The sequence below is a fragment of the Mustela nivalis genome, assembly GCF_964662115.1.
Source record: "Mustela nivalis genome assembly, chromosome: 3".
Taxonomy (NCBI): Eukaryota; Metazoa; Chordata; class Mammalia; order Carnivora; family Mustelidae; genus Mustela; species Mustela nivalis.
In genome coordinates this window covers 99,831,835-99,858,607 of record NC_139022.1, presented here as the reverse complement: position 1 = coordinate 99,858,607, position 26,773 = coordinate 99,831,835, and positions in this window count along the sequence as shown.

The following is a 26,773-nucleotide window of genomic DNA, read 5'->3' as shown; positions in this document are numbered from 1 at the left end:
AAATGTGTCCCTGCATTCTAGGGCATGCTGCTAAATGTGCATTTGCATATGCAGATACCGGATTCTGCCCACAGATCAGTTAATTGCCAATACAAAGCAGCCGCTGAGGACACATTTGCTTCTCTTGTAAAGGCCAATACAGTTGTGTGGGCCACAAATGAAATGCATGCTGTTGGATCTGCAGGAATAGTTTCAGAGACTGGACACAATTACCTCTTTGTCAAAATAAATTAGGGAGCTCTTGGTGTCAGTTCTAAAATCCCCCTGACTTCTCAAACAGGAAATACTGCTTGTTTTCCATGAAGATATGCTGCTGGCCAGAGAAAAACCAAAAAACTACCTTTGTACCTCAACCCTGGCACATTTGGAATGACAGCCATCATTCACCTATCTTTATTTGTGCCTGCAAGAGCCACAGCGTCCTCAGAAGGAGAAGTCATGTGATCTTGCTGCCGGGTCGCAGTGTTCTGTGGCAATGGCAAAATCTGCCACTGGGAAAAATCTCTCTGAAATGCAATGGTCGGCCCTACAAAGAGGACTTAGAAGCCGACTGATCAGTACAGACAGTCATAGAACTCTTTCCTATTTTGTGAGGCTCTACTTAAAATATTTAAGAAATGTTAGAGTAGGCGTCTGATCTACCACCATCAGCAGGCCCAGAAAAGTGAAGGAAGGGACTTGTCCAAAGCCACAGAACTAGTTACTCAAAGGGTGGGATTATAACCCAAGTCATCTGACTTCTCTTACCATGGTCTTTCCACTGTGTTACTGTCACAGTCAGGGGCCTGACTGTTAACCACCCTGGCTCTCTGATGTTCACATTTTTAAGAAGTCACCCAAGAAGCAAATTAAAAATGTAGATCTTTGGAACCTGCTTTTCAGGAACTCTAATTTGGAAAGTCAGAGGTAGAGCCTAGGAATTATGCTTAAACATGTACCCTGGGTGAATTTAGTGTAGGTAATATCAGGCCATAACTTGAAAAATTCTGGTACCTGGCAGAATACCATCAGGGAAGATAGATGGTGCATAGATTAGACCTGTGCTTACCATCTTGGCCTTGCCACTTCCTGACCAGGTGTATTTGAATGGTTTTATTTCACAGCTTCTCTGAATCTCAGTTACCTGACCTGTAAAATGAGAACTCACTAGGCTCTTGGGAGAATTGTATACATATAAGTATGTGTGTGTATGTGTAAAACACAGTGTGCCTTGTACACAGTACATGCTTAATAGATGCTTGTTACTGTTGTTATTGATTTTCTATCATGCAGTTTTAAGTATTCTTTAAGTAGCAAGTGTTATTATTGGTATTTTGGGAGAGCAACTAAATCATGTAACAATTTCATTTACACATGTAAGTAATATAGTGTATATAAAAATATAATATAAATATATTTCCCTTTGGCTCTACTCTAGTCTCTATTGTTTCTCCTGCAGCCCCACCAAATCTATAACAGAAAATACCTGTGTGGGAGAGCAGCTATGTATCAATGAGATTGTTCATCTGTTCTTAAAAATGTAATGTTCTCTTTCCTTCCAGTGGGGCCCTAACTAGAATGGCCAATGGCATTCAACAGGCCTGGTGAGAACTCTCATTTCTGATGGAGAGGAGATATGTTTAAGTAATTTAGACATTTCAGCGTGTTTATTCTCACCTACACTGGAGGTCTTTCGGTCCAGCGAGCTTATCAAGTGCAGTGAAAATAGACTCAACCTAGGTTTTCATTTCAATGTATAAGCCTACGGGATCCCGAAAAAGTCGACCGAGAGAGAAAGTAAATAAGGGTCTCAGATCATCCAAAATAGTGACTTGAGTGCTACTTTATCATCAGTTGTCTAAAATAACTTGATTGCAAAGGGTCTGAGGCTAGACGGTAGAAATAAACTCAAGTGGGACATGATATGCATGCCAGGGGAAGTGGAGATGGATGTCTGAGAATTTTGAGCAACTTTGGGGCTCTCTGAGTGCTTTGATAGCATACATCACCTGGGCATCAGATACTCTGTGATTGACCTTCCACTGTTTTTTAAAAAGTCTGGAGAGAAGCTTGGCTAGAGGGATGCATTTTATTACTGAAAATGCGCCCTAAAGATCCCGTTCTGGCTGGTGCTAATAGTAGTGGTGATTTCAGCGTTTGCAGAGCATGAAAGGGTCTCTCTTTTTTTTCTTCTAAAAATCCAGGTAGGGAGCAGAGCGGGGGAATGCGGGACCATGGAGTTGAAGAAGGCCAGAATTTCAATACAGTTCCATACTTTCCCGATGTGTGAAGTTGAGCAGGTTTCTTGTGATTTTGAAGGTTCGTTTCCTCATCTGTAAAACGAGCCGGTCACTGTCTTTAAAGGGTGGCTTAGAATAATGTATGAAATACATTATTATGTATGAAATACATATATGTAAATATATGTATATGCATATATTACATATACATATATGTAAATTATTCAATGTGTAATTTAATTATATAAAGCATCTGAATTATAGGAGATGATCATCAATAAATGCTTTCTGCTTCACAGCAGGATCACTGGTAATAAAAGTATCAGAAGAAGCAGGGCACTTTTCATAACGATGTGGCCTAATTCTACTTTAATCTTCTGTCTAAACTTTATATCTAGGTTGTTTGAATGATGGCCTACTCAAAAATGCATTTTCCCAACAGAAATAAATAAATGATGAAAATGTCAAAGAGAAGGAAGAGATTCAAAATAGTCTAGGATATTTTAAACACATGAAGACCAACAGAACTAACAGGCCAGAATATATGCAGTCTATGCGTGTGCCTCAGACCTGTAGTTATTACTACACTTTTCGGTCAGTAGGTAGGGTCTCCATCTGAGTCTGCTTTAAAAACAGATAATAACCCCCAAATGCTTTTGTCCATTGCTAGAACTGTCAGATGCTAAGGCCCTGAGCAAAGTGCTTAGATGACTAGATTGCTATCGCTCCCTCCCCAGATGGGGGTAGGATAGAAATGAGTTCCAGGTTTCCAGTTCTCAGCTGAGCCTTTCTGAGTGCACTTCACCTTCCTCTCTGGGGCCCAGTTGTCCTATTGTTCATCCTCCTTTGGAATCATCAGACGTTGCTCGCTGGAAAGACGTAAAAAGTGAAATAAGTCAAGCAGAGAGAGTCAATTATCATATGGTTTCACTTATTTGTGGAGCATAACAAATAGCATGGAGGACATGGGGAGTTAGAGAGGAGAAGGGAGTTGGGGGAAATTGGAAGGGGAGGTGAACCATGAGAGACTATGGACTCTGAAAAACAATCTGAGGGTTTTGAAGGGGTGGGGGGTGGGAGGTTGGGGTACTAGGTGGTGGGTATTATAAAGGGCACGAATTGCATGGAGCACTGGGTGTGGTGAAAAATAATGAATACTGTTATGCTGAAAATAAAAAATAAATTAAAAAAAAAAAAAAGTTTAGGGTCTAAGAGTCTGATGCAATCTTGTACTTCTTCTCAATTCAGTATTTTTGTGGGATTGAAGAAGAGTAAATCTCTGTATATTTAACACTCAGGCTTAAGTAATGAAGAATTTAATGCATATAGTTGAAAATTTTTTTAAATAAATAGCCATTTTCATACGCACACCCAAAACTGCTACACTGTATACTTATTTGTAAACTGTTCTTACATACTGAGCAATTCATTTCATTATGTTTATACATCATAATTTTAATAGCTATACGTTATTATATCATGTTACCCTTCTGAACTTGGGTCTCCTAGTTGGAAAGGTAATTGTTCCTAAGACTTGGCTTCTGAAAGCTAAATAGAGGTTAATATTTTCATAGAGTAATACTTTGAGAATTTCATGACAAATTTCTTGTGTATTCCTAAGACTTGGCTTCTGAAAGCTAAATAGAGATTAATATTTTCATAGAGTAATACTTTGAGAATTTCATGACAAATTTCTTAATGTTATAGAAGTAAAATTGCCAGGTCATACGGTATGCAAATTTTTGAGAAATGGTGACGTATTATCAAAGTGAAGATTCCCATCCAAGTTAAAGAGAATGAACACTTTCCCACTGTTCCTGTCACGGGGTATCATTATTAAAAGCAATCTAGAGGACATGTGGACTCACAGCACGTTTTTTTTACCCGATTATGTGGCCCATCCGTTGTAATGATGGAATATCATTGCCTACTCTGTTGAAAGGCTATTTTGTCCTTTGTTTTGTTGCCAATGCTGCCTTCTCACAGCTAGAGTTGGCAGCTGTGGACATCTGCAAGCTTGATAAGAGTGCCGTGAGAGTATGGTAAAAGAAACAGGCTTCTCTTTCCCTCTGTGCTAACAAAGACAGAATTTAACAGTTTCTGAGGGCCAACACAGTGACGCAACCCCAGTGGGTTTCCTTTAAGAAGGAAACTGCATGTGTTCACGTCTTTCTATTTTAACAGTGCAATAAACACTTACAAATAATGTTGTGATGCTGCTGGAAATAGAAGGATTCAAAGATAGGGCCTGTACCAAATGTCAGTGTGTACAAAAAATCCAATCACCATTATGATCAGATAAGGCCTCTTTCTCCCTGTGGGCAATAGGTTGTTTTTCAAAATACCTTTTTTTTTTTTTAAAGCTATGAAAAACAAAATCAATTCTTGTTTTATTTTTATCTGAAATACTTACAAAACCATTTTTCTCCCTTCTGTAATCTGAAGTGGGAAAACCAAACTGAAATTTCCCTTTTTTTTTTTTTTTTTAATGGAAGTGCATATAATTAACAGTTGCCCCAGGTGGTCCTGTAACTTGGAGATACATGGTTGGCTTCGGAGGCCTCCGTTTTTACAGAAACGATCTGACAAGGGTAATTAGATACAAACTCTAGCATCATTTCCTCATGAAGTAATAGTAAAATAAGACAAAAATCATCTAAGTATTGAAGGCATTCGGTCTCCATTCCAGGCTCTTGTCTCTTCATACGCGGAACCCTCTTCCTTAACCATCTCCGTCCCACACACTGCTTCAGTCACCATGGATTTGACAACGACTGCAAATGTGTATCTCTCAAGCAGAAATTCTCTTTTTAGCTCCCCATAAATCTTAACATCTCATCTGGTAGTTCCCTACTGCCCACAGAACACAACAAGTTTGAAATCCATAAGCTTCTCCCTTAAAATGGGTCTTCTCCTACCCTGCCTGAGTGTAGCAAAGAGCAGTAGCCACCCCATCAGGAAATCTCATCCTTTTCTCTGTCTACATCTCTTAAATGCATCCATTTCTTCACCGCCGGCCCTTGTCTGGATTCAGCTGCTTCTTCTGGTACCTGCATGGGCCTCCTCCCTACAAGTCACAAGCCATCATAGTTCGTACCCTTAACTCCCAGTCTCCCTCCCCTGCCCCTTCCCTGCCCTTTCCAGGGTCTTCTCCTAAGAACAGTGGGAGTAGTCTTCTTAGACCTCAAACATGATCACGTCACTTCCTACTTAAAGTGTTCTAAGGAATACTCATTCATTGGTGTTATTGAAAAATGCCTTGACAAGACCTGCTCAGGCATGGGCTTTTCTGCCTATTTTACCATTCTTATTTTTCACTATTCTCTGTTCATTTCTTGTGCTAAAGCCACACTCTCCTTCTTTTGGTTTCTCGATTGCATCATGCTGTCACCTGACAGAGGCCTTTGCACACCTGCCACACAACCCCCCCCCCCACACACACACCCCTCCCCCGCTAACCAGTACATGCTTGTCTTACTTTCTCTTCAGTTTATCTCTTGTCACTCTTCATCTCTCACCTCCAGCATCACTTCCTTGGGAAAACTTCGACCAGTCATTCTAGGAAAGATTTCTCTAGTCTCTGCTTTCACAGAATTGCATTTCCTTCCCTCATTTTACTTAGGCCAATTTTATAATTACACACATCTTATTTGGAATTATTTGATTAATGTCTGCCTGTGAGAGAGAAGTTCTGTGAGAAGGTGGCCTGTATGAGTTTACTAGGGCCCCTGTAACAAGTTAACACCACATGAGTGGCTTAAACAACAGATGCTCATTGTCTTACTGTTCCAGAGGCTAGAAGTCTGAAATCAAGGCATTGCTAAGGCTGGTTCTTTCTGAACTCTATGATGACAGGACCTCTTCCTGGCCTCTGTCCTTGGCTTAGAGTTGGTCACCTTCTCCTTGCATCTTCACGTCATCTTCCCTCTGTGTATATCTGCCCAATGTCCAAATTTCTCCTTTCTGTGAGGATACCGGTTATATTTGATTAAGACTTACCCTAATGACCTCATCTTAACTAATTACACATGCAGTGGCCCTATTTCTAAATAAGGTCACACTCTGATGTGCTGGGGATTAGGACTTCAGTACCTAAATTTGGGGAGATAGAACTCAACCAGCAGCAGGGGCCACATCTGTCTTGTCCAGCTGCATGTCCCTAGTGCTCAGCGGTGTCTGAATCATAAGTGAACAGACAAAGGGCATTTCTTAGCATTCATGCAGTGACAATTATCAGAAGCAGGGATTAGATCCTTAACATGGCAGGATAATTTCTGCATTATTTCTCCTCTTTCATCTTTACCATAAATTTTTCTTTAAAAAAAAAAAAAGAGAGAGCAGGGATACATTCAAAGACAGTTTTTAGTACAGCATCATGTAGCTAAGATGGTTATCTGAACTCAGTGATGTGACTGTACCAGAGAGACTGGCCCTTTGTGGGAACTCAGTACATTTTTATATAAGAGAAATGGATGGATGGAAACAATGGCAGAGATGGGGAGGAGACACTCTTCCCAGCGGCTTTATGGACTTGAGAACACAGCCTGGCGAATGACCAGAGATGCCTGCTGTTCTTCATGCCTGAGACACCAAATGTGACTTCGCATTTTCCAAAGATAGCCACTTCAAATCTCCCTCCCTGCGCTCTTCAGCACTGTGGTTTTGTCATTCCCACACAGTCTGTCACTCCATACCATGGAAACTGGGCAGGCCTGTGACTACCTTGAACACAATGTCACCAAATGGACACTGGGCCAAATTTATGCCTTCACCTGGCCCAGCAGTTTTCATTATTTTCTCTTGAAAGTCAAGCACATGTAAGAAGCGTGACTCTCCTAAGAGCACCTGTTGTCAGAAGACCCAGCCTCATGGAGAGGCCCATGGAAGAGGCCAGACTATGTGGAGAAAAGGAAGGGGCACAGGACCGGTGGGAGGCCAGATCTGAGTAATGAGGCCACTGGGGATTCCAGCCTCCCTGAGCCTGCCCCATGACTCCAACCCCAGCTGCTGTTGGACTGAAACCTCACCAGAAACTGTGGGGGCAAACAGCCCTGCTGACCTGAGTCTACCCTCAGGGCTGGGGCACAGAATAATACATTGTTGTTTTAGGAGCGTCTGTTTGGGGGGGGGGGGGTTGTTTGTTATGCAGCAGTAAGTAAGCAAAAGTGTCCAGTAAATATAAAAGCCTTGCATATAGCAGGTCCTAAATGCGTTCTTTTTGGTGAACGTATGCGTTTGTCTCCAGGGTCCAAAAAGAATGGAAGGAAAGAAAACAAAGAAAGGGATCTTTGGTGCAAGATGTGGAAAACCTCCTAGTGCAAGTTTCCTGTCAGAATGTTTTTCTTTGAAAAGCCTCCTCTACTGGAAGGCTTTCAAGACTCTAAGAGAGCTGACCTTAAATGTTTCTTTCCACTGTCAGGTCAGGCAACCAGCTCAGACCCCGGGGACTGCCGAGTCTTTATGAGGGAATTCTGGGTAGTGAGAACGAGAGGTGTGAGATAATTTTTTGGTTGGCAGCTGGAAACTGAGAATTTTATTCCTAGAAAGTGTTAAGATTTGAAGAGAAGGCATTTAGGCACTTGAATTCAGTGTCTCATTAAAGTGGTACCCTCTTCATCGCCCCGCCCCTCTACCCGAAACCAGACCTTCCTCTAGATCATTTCACTAAGTGCAATGCTTTTATATAACTAATCCGAGTGATGAACAATCTGTAGTTGGAGACTGACCACAGGCAAGTGAGTCAGCCTCGAGTTGCCTTAATTTTCACTTGCCGGAAAGGCCAGGATGATAAAGAGAGGTAGTCATTCCTTTATTGATCAGTTTTACATAGGATTAAGAGAGCTTTATGCATCAAAGCAGACCCTTGCTTGTAGAAATAAACAAATCTCAGATTTTAAAATTAAACAAACAAACAAAAAAACCAAAACACCTACTTTGACACCAAAATGCATAATTGTCCAGGTATGGAAAAAATCGTTAGGTTAGAGCTCTCGAAATATAATGCTCCATGCTTATGTGTACGGACACACCACCACACTTTATTGTACATCCATACCCTTACTCATACCCTATGCACACACACACATACACATACACACACAAGTGCACACATACACACATCTTTTCAGAGGTTAGACCTCAACTTTTCTAACGCTCACATAATCCATTTCCAATCTCTTTTTTTTCTTTTAAAAATTAGACCAGGGGGCGCTTGGGTGGCTCAGTGGGTTGAAGCCTCTGCCTTCGGCTTGGGTCATAATCCCGGGTCATCATTCCAGGGTCATCATCCCAGGATCAAGCCTCACATCTGGCTCTCTGCTCACTGGGGAGCCTGCTTCCTCCCACCACCCTTCCCTCTCTGTCTGCCTCTCTGCCTACTGGTGATCTCTGTCTTTCAAATAAATAACTAAAACCTTTAAAAAATAAATAAATAAAATAAAAATTAGACCAATGCACCTGCTGGTAGTCAAGAGCCATGTAATTTACATTATTTACTGCCAGACGGGGTAGTGTTTTCAAAGGCTATACCACACGTAAGCATTTACAGGATTATGTCTGGAGAAGCGTAGAACAGCTCATAATTTCACACACACACATTTTACTCTTGAAAACCTGGTAGACTAAGCATAAACTGTTCAACTATAGTCCTTTATCATCTAAGCCTCGTCATCAATCAGACCATTTTATTACTGTCGTTTGTATCTCAGAAATCACAAACAAATGTCTACCCTAGGAGAATACTTAGAATTGTCTGAAGTTTCTTCACTATAAACGTGTAATCCTTTAAATGTTTTGGACTAGTGGAACACCAAGGCCCAATGGGAGTTTTGTCATACTACATGTGAGTGATTAAGAAAATGAGCTTATTTAAAAGAAATAAGGATTATGAGTGGACAAATCAGTGGCGGTTTCATAGGCAGGTATTCTGCAAACTTTCTGCCTGCATCTTTCTATGGCTGAATATGTATTCTCTTTATACTAAGCAGTACATCAGCAAAATGTACATGCATACCTATGTGTGTACACATATACATATTACTATCTGTATTACTAATATTATTATATTACTACATATATTACTATATATGTAATATAGTATATATGCTATATATATGCTATATACTATATATAGTATATATAATCTATATAACAGATTACTATAGTAATCTATTACTATACATATACATATATATGTATACCTTTGCAACACATTCTTGGTCATTTTCTGGTACTCTGTGTCTCTCGTTGCCAAGCTTTAGAAGTACTTTTTCTTTGTGCTTTAGACATTAGGTGATTCTGGACTCTAAGGGGTGTGAGAAGTACTGAGAAGACCTTCTATAGAAATATTAGACATTATAACCCACCTGTCTGGGAAAGTTTTGTTCTAAGATTGTCCCATGTTCCTCGTCTGCATTTCTTGCATTCCAGGGCTTTATAAACTAACCTGGGCTGCACCATGCATCTGAGGGATCTGGTGCCTGGGCAGTTTCCTCTTACGCTTAGCTGCATAAATAATCCATCTCGGACATGACAGTCAAGGAGAAGACTCATGACCAAACTACTGAAAATCAAACCTCTTCGTCAGAGGCTCCCAGGCAGTTAAAGAAGATGGAGCAGTCTCTAAGAGGTCTTTCTGTTGTTGTCTTTCAAAGAGAATGGGAGACAGAGGGTGGTCTAGCCCAAGAGTATAACTGTGTCATCCAGCATAGCCCGTAGGAGGGTGGGAGGCCTTGGGTAGATACAGTGCTCAGCACCTTCATCATTTTCATCAAGGAAACAGATCTTAGTGCTGCAGACCTGAACAAACAGGAACTCTCATCCTATATCAGTCAAGCCCTCTTCTCCTTCTGACCATTTGTTGGTCCTAGTAAATGTATCCAAAAGAAGTAGCAGAAGTTTATGGACTTAAATTCTAGAAAGTTGTTCTTGCTTTTACATTTCTTAACTTCGCTGTGCACATCACCTTAATGAGATAGTAGAGAGGAAGCCGTGAGTTTTGACATCAAAGAGAGTAAGATTTGAATCTCAACTGTGTCCTACTTGCAAAATATGGATAATAATGTTTTCCCTAAAGTAATGTGCTTTTTGGACTGAATGTGATGATACCCAGAGGGCTCAGCATATATTATAGTTTAATGAATTACTGGAATTGTTGATTTTCACTGGTCTTACTATTGTAGGGCTTATAATGTTCTCGTAACAGAAAAAAATATTTCTCTGGTATCAACAACACCAAATTACCTGTAAAAATATAAAAATTTCAGTAGTAAGAGATATTACTTTTAAAAAAAGAAGTAAAACTACAGTTTTCCCAAATATAAAAGTCTATTGTTTTCTAATTATAAAGCTAATATATGCTCATCATAAAATTTAAAATGGTAAACAGTTAATATGGTAGAAAGTAAACATCTCTTAATTTTATACCTTCAAGACTTGGGTTTAATCTTTCAGATTTATATAAATGTACATTCACACATACATGCAGGTATGTGAACCGAGATTTTTTATTCTTCTTTGGCTGATCCAGTTTGGCTCTGCAGTATGACCTAGAGATTTTTATATGTCATCACACAAAGCTCATTATTCTTAAATCCTGCATAGTCTCCCAGTACTTTGATAAATTATAATTTCATATATTATAATGCTGGACATGAAGATTATTTCAAATTTGTAGCAATCAGAAATTATGATAAAATGAAAGGTACATGCGAAAGAATGGCTACCCGTTTTTCTAATCTTTTTTTTTTTTTTAACAGAATTAATAAAGTAGTTTCAGCTGGATTGATATTAAAATTCTTTTTATATTAATAATGAACAAGATAACATTTTAAACATCTTAAAGCCACTTAAATGCTAACACATATTTTAAAGGCCAGAGTGTTCTTTGCCCACATCACAGCAAAAGTTTAAGCACATATTTGCAGGATATATCTTGAAAGAGAGAAATGTGTCAAAATGAGATAAATGAAGATATTTCAATGACATTTACCATCAGATGAAGTAGATATTACCATGGATGTGGGGAAAATAGAGGCACTGGAGGCATATATTTTGAGGATTTGAGGAGAAAAAGTGACTCTAGCCAGTCTTAATGATAATCAAAAGAAGAATGTGGTATGAGAGGGTCACAAGTAAAAAAGAGTTGCATTGTGAGAAATGGTTTTGTTTGCTTTTAATTCTCACAAATAGTGAAATATATTTCAGAATGCATGACAAATCTTACAAAACAGACAAGGTATCAGAAACTGATTATAGATAAACACTGTGCCAGTTTTCATTTTAAAAAATAATCACTTTAAAACTATAAATTAGGGGCGCCTGGGTGGCCCAGTGGGTTAGGCCTCTGCCTTTGGCTCAGGTCATGATCTCAGGGTCCTGGGATTGAGCCACGCATCGGGCTGTCTGCTCAGCAGGGAGCCTGCTTCCCCCTCTCTCTTTGCCTGCCTCTCTGCCTCCTTGTGATCTTTCTCTCTGTCAGATAAATAAAATCTTAAAAAAAAACAAAAAACAAAAACAATAACCTATAAATTAACAAACCTGATTCTGATCACAAAGAAACATTCATGGATAGCTTACTCACTGCCAGACTCGTGAGTGTACAGAAAACAAAATGGTGTCCATTAGACACCCATGGCGCCCATAATGAACAAATCATATTTTTAATAGTCTAGTTTTTAAGTTTTTCCTAATAGGCAGATGATAGGGACTTCCTCAATACAGCTTAGCAGAAATATCACCAAAAAGTTTTGACAAAGTCATGCTTGCTCTGCTGTGGGTAAGATGATGTGTGAATGACCAGATTTTTAAGCTCTTTAGAAGAATGACTCTAAAGTTATTCCTTAATGGTTTTTCTTTATAAAGCTTTCATCAGTTACTTGGATAAAACCAAAAGTGAGCTCTATTTTTTTCAGATGACTCAAGCCTAGGGAGAACAAATGGGTGCAGAAACAAAACTTTTACAGAGTGATTTGAAACATGATTAGGAATTAAAAGCAAAAATCATGACCTTGAAATCTCACAGTTGACTCTTACAACCAACTTCCCCTTGTTTCCATCATGCTGTTGAATCCAATGAAGGATATAGTTCCTGTCCATATGATCACACAAAATTTGAAATAACTGGGCTACAGTTTTAAATCCATTAAAAATAAACTGTTCAGCTTTGGGCAGGTTAATTAATAATTTATCTTGGAAATAAGATTGAATTCCCAGTAATACTGTTTATATAAAGTAAAATGCTGACTTCTCTTCATTTTTCTTCTCCCTTGTTCCCATCAGAGTATTTATTGAAAGCCAACTTTAAGATGGGTGCTATGCCAGATGCTATAGATATATTTTTCAAAAATAATTTAGACAGGTGCCCTGCCACCAAAGTTTAGAATTACATAATCTTGATTATATGGTGTACTGTATAGATGAAAGACTTCAGCATAAAAGAAGATTTTTTATTTTCCATTTTTCTATTTCCCCTAACAGGTCTTTTTGATAAGTTACCGATACTGTTTTGTTTTGAATATTTATTTATTTTATAGAGACAGAATGAGAGAGAGAAATGATTTTTAATTCTTTCATCTCCATTCTTCTAGTTATAACTTTATATCATGGAAATTTTCAAACAGACTCAGAAATAGACAAACAGTAAAATAAACTCTTATGTGTCCATTGTATACCTTCAACAATTATCAACAGGTTTTGCTTATAAGTAATTCTTGTTGGTTTTCTTAGCTTGTTTATATTACCATTGTTTTCCCCTCTAAATACTTTTATACTTTTGATTACGTCTTTGACCCAAAAACTACTGAGAAGAGGCAGAATAGTAAAGTGGTCAAACACACACACACACACACACACACACACACACACACACACCGCCACCCAGTAACCCACCTACCCCTCTCCCCTCCACACACACATTGTAATTAGACAGTTTGGTTTAAATCCCACATATACAAATTACTAGCTGAGTAGCTTGGCACATCTTATGTAATCTCTTTCTTGCCATAAGCTTATTCGCCTGTAAAATGGTAATAATAACAGTATCTATTTAATAAAGATTTTGTAAGGATTAAATGAGCTGATTAAGACAAAAATCTCAGCATGCTGAAAGTATGTAGTAAACATTCAGTAAATGTTAGCTATCATTATTCTGATTTCTAAGTTGTTCGAATTGATTTGTTTGTGCTGGTGTTATTAATTTGTGGCTTTACGGCATTGATTATGGAGAAAGTAGGCTGCAGCATGACTTTTCTTGATTCTTGATTTATTGATTGAAATTATGCTTCTGGAATAACACAAGGCAGTGTTTTGCAAATATTCTATGGGTCCCTGAAAATAGGGTCTATTCTTGGTTTATAGAGTAGAGAAATTCACTGGATAGCTATAAATCAGCCTCATTAATTATTTTATTTCCTACTTCCACATTTATTTACAGCCTATTTGATCTTTAAAAAATCAAAGAGTCTTGGGACGCCTGGGTGGCTCAGTGGGTTAAAGCCTCTGCCTTTGGCTCAGGTCATGATCCCAGGGTCCAGGGATTGAACCCCGCCTCAGGATCTCTGCTCAGTGGGGAGCCTGCTTCCTCCTTTCTCTCTCTCTGCCTGCTTCTCTGCCTACTTGTGATCTCTGTCTGTCAAATAAATAAAATCTTTTTAAAAAAAAATTGAAGAGTCTTTTAAAGTCTGCCCTAATATACTACATAAGGTATATGAATACCTTTTGACACCTGCTTTCTTTTTTCAAGTAACCAACTAAATTATCTCAAGGGTGAAGACAAGTCACTTTCCTATGTGCCTTGTTCTTATCTGTTGGGTGACACTGGTTACATGCTGCAGGGATTTGCCAATGCCATTCCATTCGTCCGAAGCTCCCTTCCCGATTCCCTTGGATAAAGGTGACACATCCTTAAAGTCTTAAGTTCCCTGATGCCCTCATATATTAGGTCTTGGTTTTAAGTGTTCCCCATAGCATCCTGTGCTGTCCTTTCTTATCACTTCTATGATTATAGTTCTATAGTTCTTATTGATGACATGTAGAAGTCTAGCTACCCCCAAGTACTGTACAGTACTATAAGTTCATGAATGGTGGTGTTGTCTCTCTTGTTCCATGCGAAGCACTCTGCACAGAATCTAGCCACGGAAATTTAGCACCCTGGCTTTGAGGCTGAACAGCGGCGTCAGAATTCCTCTGTTTAAATACTAATTTTGCCAATTGCTAACTGTGTGTCTTTAGCTTTTCTGGCATTGGTTTTCTTACATATAAAATGGAGATGGTTAACAATCATCTTATGGGATCGTTATGAAGGTTGGAAGAGATGCATTTATAAAACAAAGCATTGGTAGCCATGCTCCTAGGTCCTGGGGATATCGTGATAAATGAGACAGAAGAGGACTTTGCTATCATATGTTTATATCCCAAGGGGTGAGTCAACAGAGGGAAAAAAATGAGACAAATATTCAAGTTAAGGAGTGGTAAGTGAAATCAAAAGTAGAAGGCAAAGAAGAAGAGGAAGAAGAGAAAAAGTTAGCATGTCAAGAGCCCGAGTGGGTTTAGGTCAGTGGTTAACATACGTTGAATATTTGGGGATGTCCTTTCTGCAGATCTGGTATTTAAGCTGAGATTTGAATGGCAAAAAGGAACTAGTTATATGAAAAACTGAGGGAAGAACATTCTAATCAGAGGGTTCAGTAAGCCTCTGCCATAGAAATGAGCCTTGGGTACCTGGGGACAGCAAGAAAGCTGGTGTAGATGGAGTACAATAAGCCACAGGGAAATTATCATCAGTTTTGCACTGTAAACAATACAGTGGGCAAGAGAGGGGAGGCACTTAAAATCCTGACCGGCCCATAGCAGGCACTCAGCACATGGGAGCTGCTAGTGTTGTCATGGTCCTGGTTTTAGTTATTGGGAACAACAAACAATGTCTGAATGAATAAATGAACGTTTGAATGGCAATGAGGATGGCTGCTCTCAGGAAGGATGGAAACACTGGGTCACAGGCTCATTAAGGAACTTAACAAAGCCCACGGACCCTTTGCCTACTATAAACAGGTCGGGCTTGAGGATAGAAAGGTAAACCTGATTTTGCTTTGAGGAACCAGCAGTGAACCATCGCATGAAGTCAGAAGAGCCACCTGCTTTCAAGGAAGTACAGCTAAAATGGTGTATTTGTTGAGTGGATGCAGGATGTATTGCTAGTCATTGAAGTTCACTGTAAACATTTCTAGTGGAAGTTTGTTGGGGTAGCCTAACTGTTAACAGTCTTTATCTCTTCTCTGTTGGGTAATATACCCCGCTTTTCTTTGGAGTTGCCCTCTTTCTGTACTCAGAGTCTTGTGATGTTAGTGGGACAGCGTCTGGTGGGGGTCTGGCCATTTCACACATTTGCATGTCTTATGGACCAGGTCAAAGACTATATGATACAAACTTATTTTTTATCATAAGCCAATTCTGGACCTTTAGATGCAACATTTGAGGGAAATATTCTTTTCCACTGGATATTGTTAAAGTTTTGTGTCCCCTTACAGCTCGCTATTCCCGGTCACGCCGCTTGGAGGAATGAAGAGATAGGTAAGATGGAGAGTGGTGGCAGCAAAGCAAAGTCTATTGAGCAAGAGTACAAAGCTCCCAGAGAGGGAGGGAGCCCAAATGGGTTGCCCCCAGAGTTTCTAAGTTTAGGGGTTTTTATGAGCTCTTTTTGCAGAACTTTCTTAAGCAATCAGGGTGTGCTGAGTCGTGCCCATGAGGGCTCTGGTCATGTATTTGTCTACTAGGTCAATGTCCACAAGCTGATAGTCTATCTTTTTTTTTCTCTTGCTGACATCCAGGAGCTTAGGTCTTAACTGCTCTCCTTACCCATGATATTGAAAAATGCTTTTGTGATGCATTGTCTTATTTTAGGACTTTCTGAGGTCATTTCTGCAAAGGCTACAAAGCAGAATGTCAGTGCGGAAACAGGAGGATGTCAGTGCTATTTTTTTTTTTTTTTTTTTTTTTAGCTTCCTGGCTCCGTATTTCCTTGTTGGGGACCCTGGTCCTGACTACCTAACCTTCCAACTAACTCCTAAGAATATGATATAATCGTGAAATTGGCAACGACTCTGTGGCCTCAAAAGGAGCTTCAGCTTAAAAATGGAGGCAGGAATGAAGTCAAGGCCTAAACACGGAAGGACCACTGAACACGTTGGTGAGCGCCTATGTACCACCTTGCCTAAATGCCCCTAAACACTTGTGTATTATTGATTCAATAAATTCTACTTAAACTCTTCTGTCACAACAGAACAAGTGTCTGTTGGAAGAGAGGTTTCAAAAGATGGGTAATATTTAGACATTGAAACGGATATTAGGGAAAGTGTGAAAAATACCTAAATCATGCTAAATGCTGAACAAATGTAGAATGGCTTTTTCTATAATCTGTCAGATGTGGCTTTCCATATATGGGCTTTGGGAGTTGATTATTTGTTTTTCTTAACAGAAAAGGTATGGGTGGGCATTCTACAAGTTAACTCTTTTATCCTTTCCCTTAAGTGCTTTTCCTTAATACGCCTCTCTGCTTACCCTAGTCACTTAAAAACTTCAAGAGATCATGTCCAGGCAAAACTTGCATCCAACTGAAACAGGCAGGGTAGGCTTTATTCAAGCTGATTGCATTAGGTGGGAGAGAAGAGAGCTGGGTTTGAAATAAACTCTGCTCAAACAAAACAGAAGGGTTTTGAAAACAAGGATGGGGGGGTTGTTTTAGGCCACCTGCATTTGCTAATTGGCCTTACCAGAGGAGAAGTAAACATGATTGTATCTTCATGTATCTTTTAAGCTAGGAGGGAGGGTTGCATCACAGTTGGACTCCTCCCCCACCATGGACACTCCCCAGATGCACAAGCAAATTCCCTCAATGTTTACATTTCAATGGCTCCTAGGTCCCTGTGAAAAACAATCCTAAACAGCAACATGCAAAAGATTTGTCTCTTGAAGGAACAAAGAAAGTATTAGAATTATAAGTTTTCTAAAGAAACTGCTTCAGGAAAAGGGAGATCAGCAAGAAAACGCCTGTTTGATTGAGTTGAGGGAAATGTTCAGGCAGTCTTGGTCCACCAAAATGAGATGCCCTGAACATTTCCCCTGAGCAGTGTATTTGTGTGCTCAGCTAAAGCAGCTGCATAAATGAATTTAGCATCTTTTTGGATTTGCTCACGTTAAAGCTATTGAAACTGGTTCCATTTCCCTTGGAACATAAATTGAGCCCCATCCTGGATGCATCTCTCTTGCAGGATTAGACTGGTTACAGAGACATTTTGCCCTCCCTGGACAGAAATTTCCATACCATCCCTACCTGTGAAGTTGAGAAAGTAACTATTTTGCATACCAATTGCAAGGACAAGAAAAAAATAAATAAAAACATGCTCACCCACACATACACACACACAAGTGTATAAAACACAGTAACTGACACCTAGTAGATACTCATTATTTATTTTAAAGAGTTACATTTTGAATTAAAGAGTATAAAGAACTGTGTGATTATTGAAGCAGAGGTTATGTACAGAGGTCCCTGGGCTGCATTTTGCTTTGCTTATTGTACGGATGCATGGTTTTTGGTTTTATAGATTTAGATTAGTTGATAATATTTTTAAATTAGAGGATTCCACAATCTAAATTGAACTATTTCCTTTTTGATGGATGTTTAGATTGTCTCCACATTTTTGTTAATGTAAACAGTGTTTGAACATGACTCCCTTTGGAGACCATTGAGTGTCTCCCGGGTAGATTCTGTGATGTCAAACTGCTAGACAACAGGGAACAGGCATTTAACATTTTAAGGGATATGACCAAATTGCCCTCCAAAGCACTTAAACTGATCTATAGTCCCACCAGCTCATATAATGGTTCCTAGTTCCTTGTAACTCCTTTTAGGTTTTATACTGTTTTTTTCCTAATTTAATATATTAAAATTTTATTTTGTTGCTTTGTGTTATCCTTTCTTGAGGACTTGTGAGGCGCACTTCTTTATTTAAACTTTTTGGTGGTTTGTGTCTCCTTTTCTGTGAATTCTCTGAATCTATTCTTCTTCAACCTTTCTGTGGAAAACTCCAGATTTTTGAAATGCTCTTTTCTTGTGAAATATTCCCCATCTTCCCACCTAGGCCCTCCCCAGCATGGTCCTCGTTAATGACTTACATGGTTGTTTTAGTCAGTTTCTTCCCTAGATCTGTAAGGGCCTATTTAGCCAGAGCGGCCCCACCTCGGTTGAACAGCCATTTTGTGGTTTATGTAGTAAAACTTAAGCTGACCCTGCCCTGGCAGGGGAACTTATTTAAAAGCAAATCCAGGAAACCAGTCCCAGGTAACAAAGCCCAAATACAAGGGTGGGTCAGGTCAGGTGGAGATAACAGCCGGAATGCAGGGATGAGTCCCGTCAGGTGGAGACATCCAATCAGTAGAGCCAGCATACTGTTTCCCTAGCTACCAAGGAGTGTGGGCCCCGCCTTTTGGGCACCAGTTCTCACCAAGATGATAGGCGAATTCAAATGTCTACTATAGGGTAAATTGTAATTCAATTGGTCACTTATGTGTGGCCTAGCATGACTGTGCAGCTTTCTCTGTGTGTTACAATCTCATTCGGCACCTGTGTGTGGCCAGGCTCAAGCGCATGGCCTTTGCTCTATAAAAGTTAGTCTGTGAGGCAGGGAGGGGTCCCGCTCTCTGTAAGAGGCGTGGCCCCGGGCAGTCGGTTTGATTCTCGAGGCTTGGCGCGAAATAAAGCTTTGCTTGACCTTTGTATCAGTCTCACTCCTTTAACCGCTGACTCATTATCAGGGGACCCAACATTGGGGACCCAACAGACCCGCACGAATCTGGAATCTGTTTCATCCTTAACACATTTATCAGATGACTTTCATACATGTCAGTGACACCTGCTAACGCAAGAATGCCAAAAAGAATGAAGTTCCTGGATTTGAGGGACTAGGTTAATAAAACAGAAGAGGTGGGGGATATGTGGGAAAGAAGCATTGCTGTCCTCTCCATTTTAAGGAGAATAAATCTGAGGTATAGTAAATGTTTGTTCAGTGACTGAGTACAGGGCAGCTTTGGATAATGGATTATTACAAATATAATCAGTCCACATTCTTGTATGCCTCTAATCAAATTTGCCCTTAATGACAATGAGCTGATTCCAGGGGCCTGCTTGCTCTCATTATGTTAATCCTCTAGGAGAACGTGTATTTGATGGAGCACTTCAAAATGTTTTTTGTAAGCTTTTTCCTTGGTCACTCTTAATGCCTTGGCTGATGAAATGAGGGAGAGGGGCTTTGCTTGCTTGCTTTTCGTTTGTTAGTTTGTTTGGTTTTCCACCTCCGTTCCCAAGCCAAGCCAGTTATTTTCCTTTCCCCATTTTGCACTTTCCAATTCAAAGAGAAGAGAGGGAAAAAAATAGAATATCGAGTTGTCAGCAAACACTCTGTCTTAAATAATTGAATAACAAGCACTATTATCCCAAAATACCTCCAAAAAAAGATGTGCGGCACATAAAGAGGAGAACAAAAATCTCTGCCTTCTACAGGGCAAACTAGGTGACAGCCTTAAACTTCACATTCACAACCACGTGCAAAGCACGATATCCACATCCATGCTTTATATATGCTTATTTAACACTGATGGCAGGTTGCAAAATAGACCGTCGTTTCTGAGATGCTTCATGTCTGCATTCAGCTAATAGGCCTGGAGAATACATGGGAGCATAGCTCGACTCTGTCTGTCTTCCATCCCAGGATTTAATCTTTTCCATTGCTTATTCAAGTGGAAACTAAGTCAATTTACAAAGTGAAGGGAAAGAAATAGCCCGTCCTTGAGTGGATAGCTCTGGTTTAAGTGAGAATTGTTTATCCTGGGTTATCCAAATGCTCTGTTCCGCCCTATTTTAAATAACTTTCTGCGACTTCTCCTGGGACAGCATGCCAGTTTCAAGACTTGCCTATTAGGAAAACCTTGCTGATACTCAGCCTAAGTCAACAATTTCTCTTTTTCTCTAATTGTTCCTTCTCTCTCTCTCTCTCTCTCTCTCTCTCTCTCTCGGGCTCCTTGATGACCCCCAGTGAGGGTAAACCAGCGAGGCTCCTGCTGCCTTTCACTTTCTACCACTTCCCGTCTGTTGATTTCCATCTGAAGATTCACCCTTCTTCCCTTGAAACTGTCCTTTCCTCATGAGATGTCTCATAACATATACTCTCTTATTAATGTCTTTAGAACTAAAGAAGGGTAGCGTTGGAAAGCCCTCGAAAGACTTACTGATCTCCCCTTTTTCTATTTGTAAATGAGATAGATGTAGTCCAGGTATGCCACATGACTGACCAGTCCCATGAGTAGCTAGCTGGTGAGAGGAGAGCCAGAGCTGAAGCCTGAAACCCTGGGCTAGAACCAAAAAAATGCCCAGAGGGCTCAAGCACATGGTATAAATAAGTGAAGTGAGTTGGACATATGATCATAGTTGGGGGGTTGGCTGGTGAAGCAGGGATGGCCTGGAGAGCTATGCCCCGTGCGAAGGAGGCAGCTATTAGTTAAAAATCACTTTTGTCAAGTATTCTGAGCCTGCAGGAGAAAGCTGGATTCGGGATTGCTGTGTGAAACAAGCAATATTTTAAAATATTTTCAACTTTAATTTAAAAATATTTTCAACTAATTAAGATCGCGTTTGACCTTGAACAACATGGATTTGAACTGAGTGGGTCCACTTACATGCAGATGTTTTTCAGTAAATATACATACAGTATTGTAAATGTATTTTCCCTTCCTTATGATTTTTTTTTTCTTTTTAAAATACTTTGTTTATTTATTTGTCAGAGAGAGAGAGCACACAAGCAGGCAGAGCAGCAGGCAGAGGCAGAGAGAGAAGCAGGCTCCCTACAGAGCAAGGAGCTTGATGTGGGATCGATCCAGGACCCTGGGACCATGACCTGAGCCAAAGGCAGCAGCTTAACCAACTGAGCCACTCAGGCGTCCCTAATTTTCTTAATAATGTTTTCTCCATATGCTTTATCATAAGAATACCCTATGTAATATGTACACAAAACATATGTTAATCGACTATTTATGGTGTCTGTAAGTCTCCCAGTCACCAATAGGCCAGTAATAGTTATTGGGGGAGTAAAAAATTACATGCAGATTTTCGTCTGTGCAGAGAGTTGGTGCCCCAGTTCCTGCTGTCGTTCATGATCAAACGTACTTTAAAATACTCTGCAGATAAAGTAAGTTGATTGAATCCAGCCTGCAGGGTTTATAGTTTACAAATAACACTATTTCTGTAGTTTATTATGTAGTTTACTGTATTTTGTAGTTTACAAATAATACTATAGAATTTCATAGGATTTCTACATTTGTAAAATGATATTAAGAACTAGAAGTATCCTGGGGCGCCTGGGTGGCTCAGTTGGTTAAGCCGCTGCCTTCGGCTCAGGTCATGATCTCAGGGTCCTAGGATCGAGTCCCACATGGGGCTCTCTGCTCAGCAGGGGGCCTGCTTCCCTTTCTCTCTCTGTGATCTCTTCCCTTCCTCTCTCCTACTGTGATCTCTCTCTGTCAAATAAATAAATAAATAAATAAATAAAAAGAACTAGAAGTATCCTGATAACTTACAAAATCCACCTATCTGAGTTTATGGCTGTGGAAATTAAAAACAAAAGGAAAAATATAATAGCTTAAATTATTGGTCTTCCAACCCCATGTTATGGCCACATAATGACAAAGTAGACTTCCCTCCCCTCTTACTTTAGCCTTGTTTCGTGTTCTGCTTTGGCTGATGACTTGTCAGGCAGACATGACACTGTCTGAACTGGAAAGAACTTGTTTGATTGAGCCTGGTCTTTTGCATTGCAACTGTTGGCAGTGGGTAAGATGTGCCTTAGCTAACCCTGGCTCAGGGAAGATGAGTGACCTCTGGAACAGACCTAGAATCACACAGTAGCTTAGAGCCAAACCCAGGTGAGGTCAGCCAAGATCAGCCAAACCCCAGCCAACTGCTCAGACGTGTTCTTAAGGAAGAAAGAAATACTTGTTTTAATCTATTGCAAGTGTATGGTTTTGTATCACACAGTAATAGCTAAGTCATAGATTCTCAGTAACTCATTACACAGTTGAAGATACACAGTAAGTAGATGGCAGAATCAGAATTAGGTCAGGGCTCCAGAATGTGGATCCAGTGTATTTTCTACTCTGATCTCTGATCTTTCTACTCTTAAACTCTCTGATCTCTCTGTCACTTCCCCCGTATTTCCTACAGTCTATTTGTCTGGCAAAATGGGGCTGATCTTTGAGTTGTCTTTGCACAATTTTCTTGCAGGAATGATTTTAGTCTTTGTATACACCTACCAGAGCTTTGAATGGAGTTTTGAGATTTCCAGAGAGATAAATGAAAATAATCTAGCTTGAATGCTGCTAGACAATTAAGTTTTGCACAACCAGAATTTGAATTTACATGAAATTAAACCAATCTCTGTGCAAGATGGAGTAGTTTAGAATTACCACTAATTTAATTGAGGTTGCTTAAATGGCTTGTAATCGGTATGATTGTTGCCAATTGCTTGCATCTTCAGCAAGGTAATCAGAACCCACTCAGCAATTTCTACCTCCAAATAAATTAAATTGTAAAACATATTCCTTTTATTTTAAGAAAGCTTTATGGTTTGGATTTTACTTTATTTACAGTCAAGTCTTTATTGCATTCTAATTTACTTGCCTTGAAACATTCATATTTTGGGTTTTTTTTTTTCCCCCTTCAACTCTTCATTCATTTTTCCCAGTAACAGATTCTGTGAAGATTATGCCCTCTTTGGGGCTACCAAAAATAATACCAGCCTCTTAGGGTTGTGACCAGGTATAAATTGTTAGACATAGATATACTGACAACAACAGTAGGCATATTGTGAAAGCTCACTATTAGCAACATTTTTTTCTTGCTGTTGTCATAATCTGCTATTAGGCTTACCTTTCTGGTTCCACCTACCTGTCTTGAAAGTAGCATTGAGGAGAGCCTGGGTGGCTCAGCCAGTTAACCATCTGACTTTGCCTCTGGTGGTGAATCCAGATTCTTGGGATCAAGCCCCACATGGGCTCCCGGCTTAGTGGGGCAGCTGCTTCTTTCTCTGCCATTCCCCTTCTTGTGCTCTCTCTTGTTTTTCTCTCTCTCTCTGTCAAATAAATTTTAAAAATTAAAAAAAAAAAAGTAACTTTGCTAAGATTTAATAAAGATGAGCTTGGGTACATGGCTGTGGAATAAATTTCCTGCTGTCACACCACATGGGCATGAAAAGCTCCTTGACTGTGATTCTAAGTGACATCTGTGGCCCCTGAAATGTAAGTGATGACATTTACCTATTCGAGGTGATAGGAGTGACAAGAAAGGTCCATGAGAATTAGAAGATTCTGTTTTGAAGAATTTGAGAAATAAAATATTCCCCTGAGAGAGCTTAATATTGTTCAGGACAGTGCTTCTCAGACTTGGATGTGCATACAGACTCTCTGATGATCTTGTCAAAGTACAGGTTCTGAGTCATTTTTTTGCAATGGGGCTCAAGAGTCTTCATTTCTAACAAGTTCTGATGATGCCAGTGCTGATGGTCTGTGGCCCAGGTTTTGAGGAGGTAGTTCTGAAACCCCAGCGTACATAAAAATCACCAGGGGCACTCAGCAAATGCAAATTTCATGGACTCTCCCCCAGGGACTTTTACACAGTGGATCTAGGAATCTGCATATCAAACAAGTCCCTGAGCTCAAGAGAGCACATTCTGAGAAATGGTCTCAAGGCCTTGAATCTGTGGAGGGGCAGATGCCTCCAGGATTCTCACCTTCTAAGTCCTGAAGTTGATCTTCAGAAGAATGCTTTTACAGATGGCTAATCTGTTGTACTAAATTAACAAAAAGAGGGAGAGAGAGAGAGAGAGAGAGAGAGGAATTGTGGTTTCATGTGTAAGCAGTTTTAGAACACTAAGTCAGTAGTGTGAAAATCTCTCTTTACTGCAGGCCTTTCAGCCTCTCGCATGTGATCGTGTATATAAAGACATTCCCCACTTGTTATTTCTGAGATGCCAAACATCATTTCCCAGAAGAGTGTTTTTAGAAACACGACTTGGGAAGTGCCACCCTTAACTGGTTTGGCTCTGCTGCTCCTTCCTGAAGGGAGAATAAAATGAGCAGTGGCTGTTCAAATGTTGGGCTCCAAATCTGGGAAGATTCCTGGCCTGTAGAGTTGATGCTGAAATGAAATGATTTTCTTTCGGGGCAGTGGACTCTCACGGACAGGATTCTCTGAAACACTCTCAGCTTTCTCAGGAATGTTGTTGAGAACGTTTGTGTCATACATTAATGTTTAAATTAATAATCTAGAAGGTGTTTTCCTAAGTGGGGCCCTGTATATTCCTCTCAGTGTCAAATAGGCATATCAAATCAAATAATGTCGACAGGAGGGGACAGAGACTGTGTGAATGTACAGGGTTCCATGTGGGTAAGCAACTTTTTAAATGATTTCTAAATCAGAATGTATAAAGATTCAGTGGATTTATTTATATACCTATCTAGTAACACCCACACACTTATTCCACCTTCTGCTTGTTAACAAGGTGATGTCTCCATGTTTCTTTCTAAAGCTAATCCCTTCACTATGTACTAGACTCCAGCCCTGTGACCTCCTCGAGGGCGGAGTTCCAGAAATTGTCCTCTCTCATTCCTACATCATTATTTTCATTGGCTCCTAAACACATTGTTATTTCTTTTACCTTGAAAAATAAAAACTTATTTGCTGTTTCCCTGTGTTTTAAAATATTCCTAAAAAGTCACCTATACTACCTCTGTCTCCAACATCTTTCCTCAATTGTTTCCTAAGCTCACTCTAACTGTGCTTTTCCTCACCATGCAACTGAAGCTACTTTTACCAAGATCACCACTGGTCTACACCTTGCTAATGACAGCAGACAGGCATATTCTCATTATCAGGAGCATTGGATATATTTGATTGCTCTCCACTTCTTGACGTAGTGTTCAGAACATCACATTCTGGATTTACCTCCTATTCCACTGGTGACTTACTTGCAGTTCCTTGGAGAATTTTTCTCCTTTTTCTAGTCATTTTAATGTTGAGTGTCCAGAATCTAACTTTCCCTTCTTCCTTCTCTATTTCCTTTTTCTCAGCTTCCCTTCTCTTTCCTTTCATTCCTTTCCTCCTCTTCTGTATATATGCTCTCTCTTGCTGATTCTTATCCTGTCTCACAACTTCCAATATTTTTGGTATATTGCCATTGTCAAAATTGTATCTCTGTCCCAGACCTTTCTCTTCAACTTCTCATGCTTGTATCTAATTGCTCTTCATCTACACAAGGTCACATAGTTCAACCTATTGAACTAAATGCATCCCAAACCTAACACCTCATCATCCCCTTCAAATCCACTCCACCCATAGCCCGCCACATCTTAATTCCTGCCAGTGGCTTCAGCCAAAATGCTTGATGAATCTTGACTCCTTTTCTGCCTCTCATACCCAACATCCACTCCCCCAGAAAATCCTAATGGCTCTAACTGAAAAATATCCACAAAATGGCTACTTCTCCACACTCTCATTCTCTCTCACCGACACTTTTTCTTTAGGCTCCTAACTGGTCTCCTTGCTTCTCTCCTTGTCTCTTATAGTCTAGATTCAACACAGCAGCTACAGTTATATTGCTAATCTGGAAGTTAACTTGTGTAGCTCCTGTGTTTAAAATTTTCCAATAGCTTCTGATTTTACAGAGTAAAATGAAATGGCCTGAAAGACTCTATGTGGTCTCATTCCCACATCATTCTTTTCTGAACTGATTTCATAATGCTGGCACTTTGGACTTCTTGGTATCCTTCAAACACGCTGCACACATATCTGTCTTAAAGTTGCCACACTGGCTTTTTCCTCAGTCTGGAACATCCTTTTCCTAAATGTCCACAAAACTAACTTCCTCATGTATTTTATGTCTTTACTAAAAGATTGCTTTATTATTAAGAACACTATTACCTACTCTGTTTATTGTTGCAAAACATTCACCATCTGTGGGACTCTTGGTCAGCCTTAGCATTATATACTTTTCCTCATTTCTATTCCATTTATCACCTTATGCTCTACAATCTAATTCTTATTCATTGTTTTATTTTTTTAAGATTTTATTTGTTTGTTTGTTTATTTATTTGTTTGTTTATTTGGCAGAGAGAGAGAGAGAGACCACAAGTAGGCAGAGAGGCAGGCAGAGAGAGAGGAGGAAGCAGACTCCTGGCTGAGCAGGGAGCCTGAAGTGGGGCTCAATTCCAGGACCCTGAGATCATGACCTGAGCCGAAGTAGATGCTTAGCCAACTCAGCCACCCAGGTTCCCCTTATTCCTTGTTTTAAATAAGCATTATTAAGTTATAATTTACATACGAAAAAAATAACCATTTTAGTGTGCATGTTATTGAGTTGAAACAAATGTACATGTGCAGTCATATATATATATATATATATATATATATATATATATATATATCTGTATATATATACACCATCTCTGTCAGATTT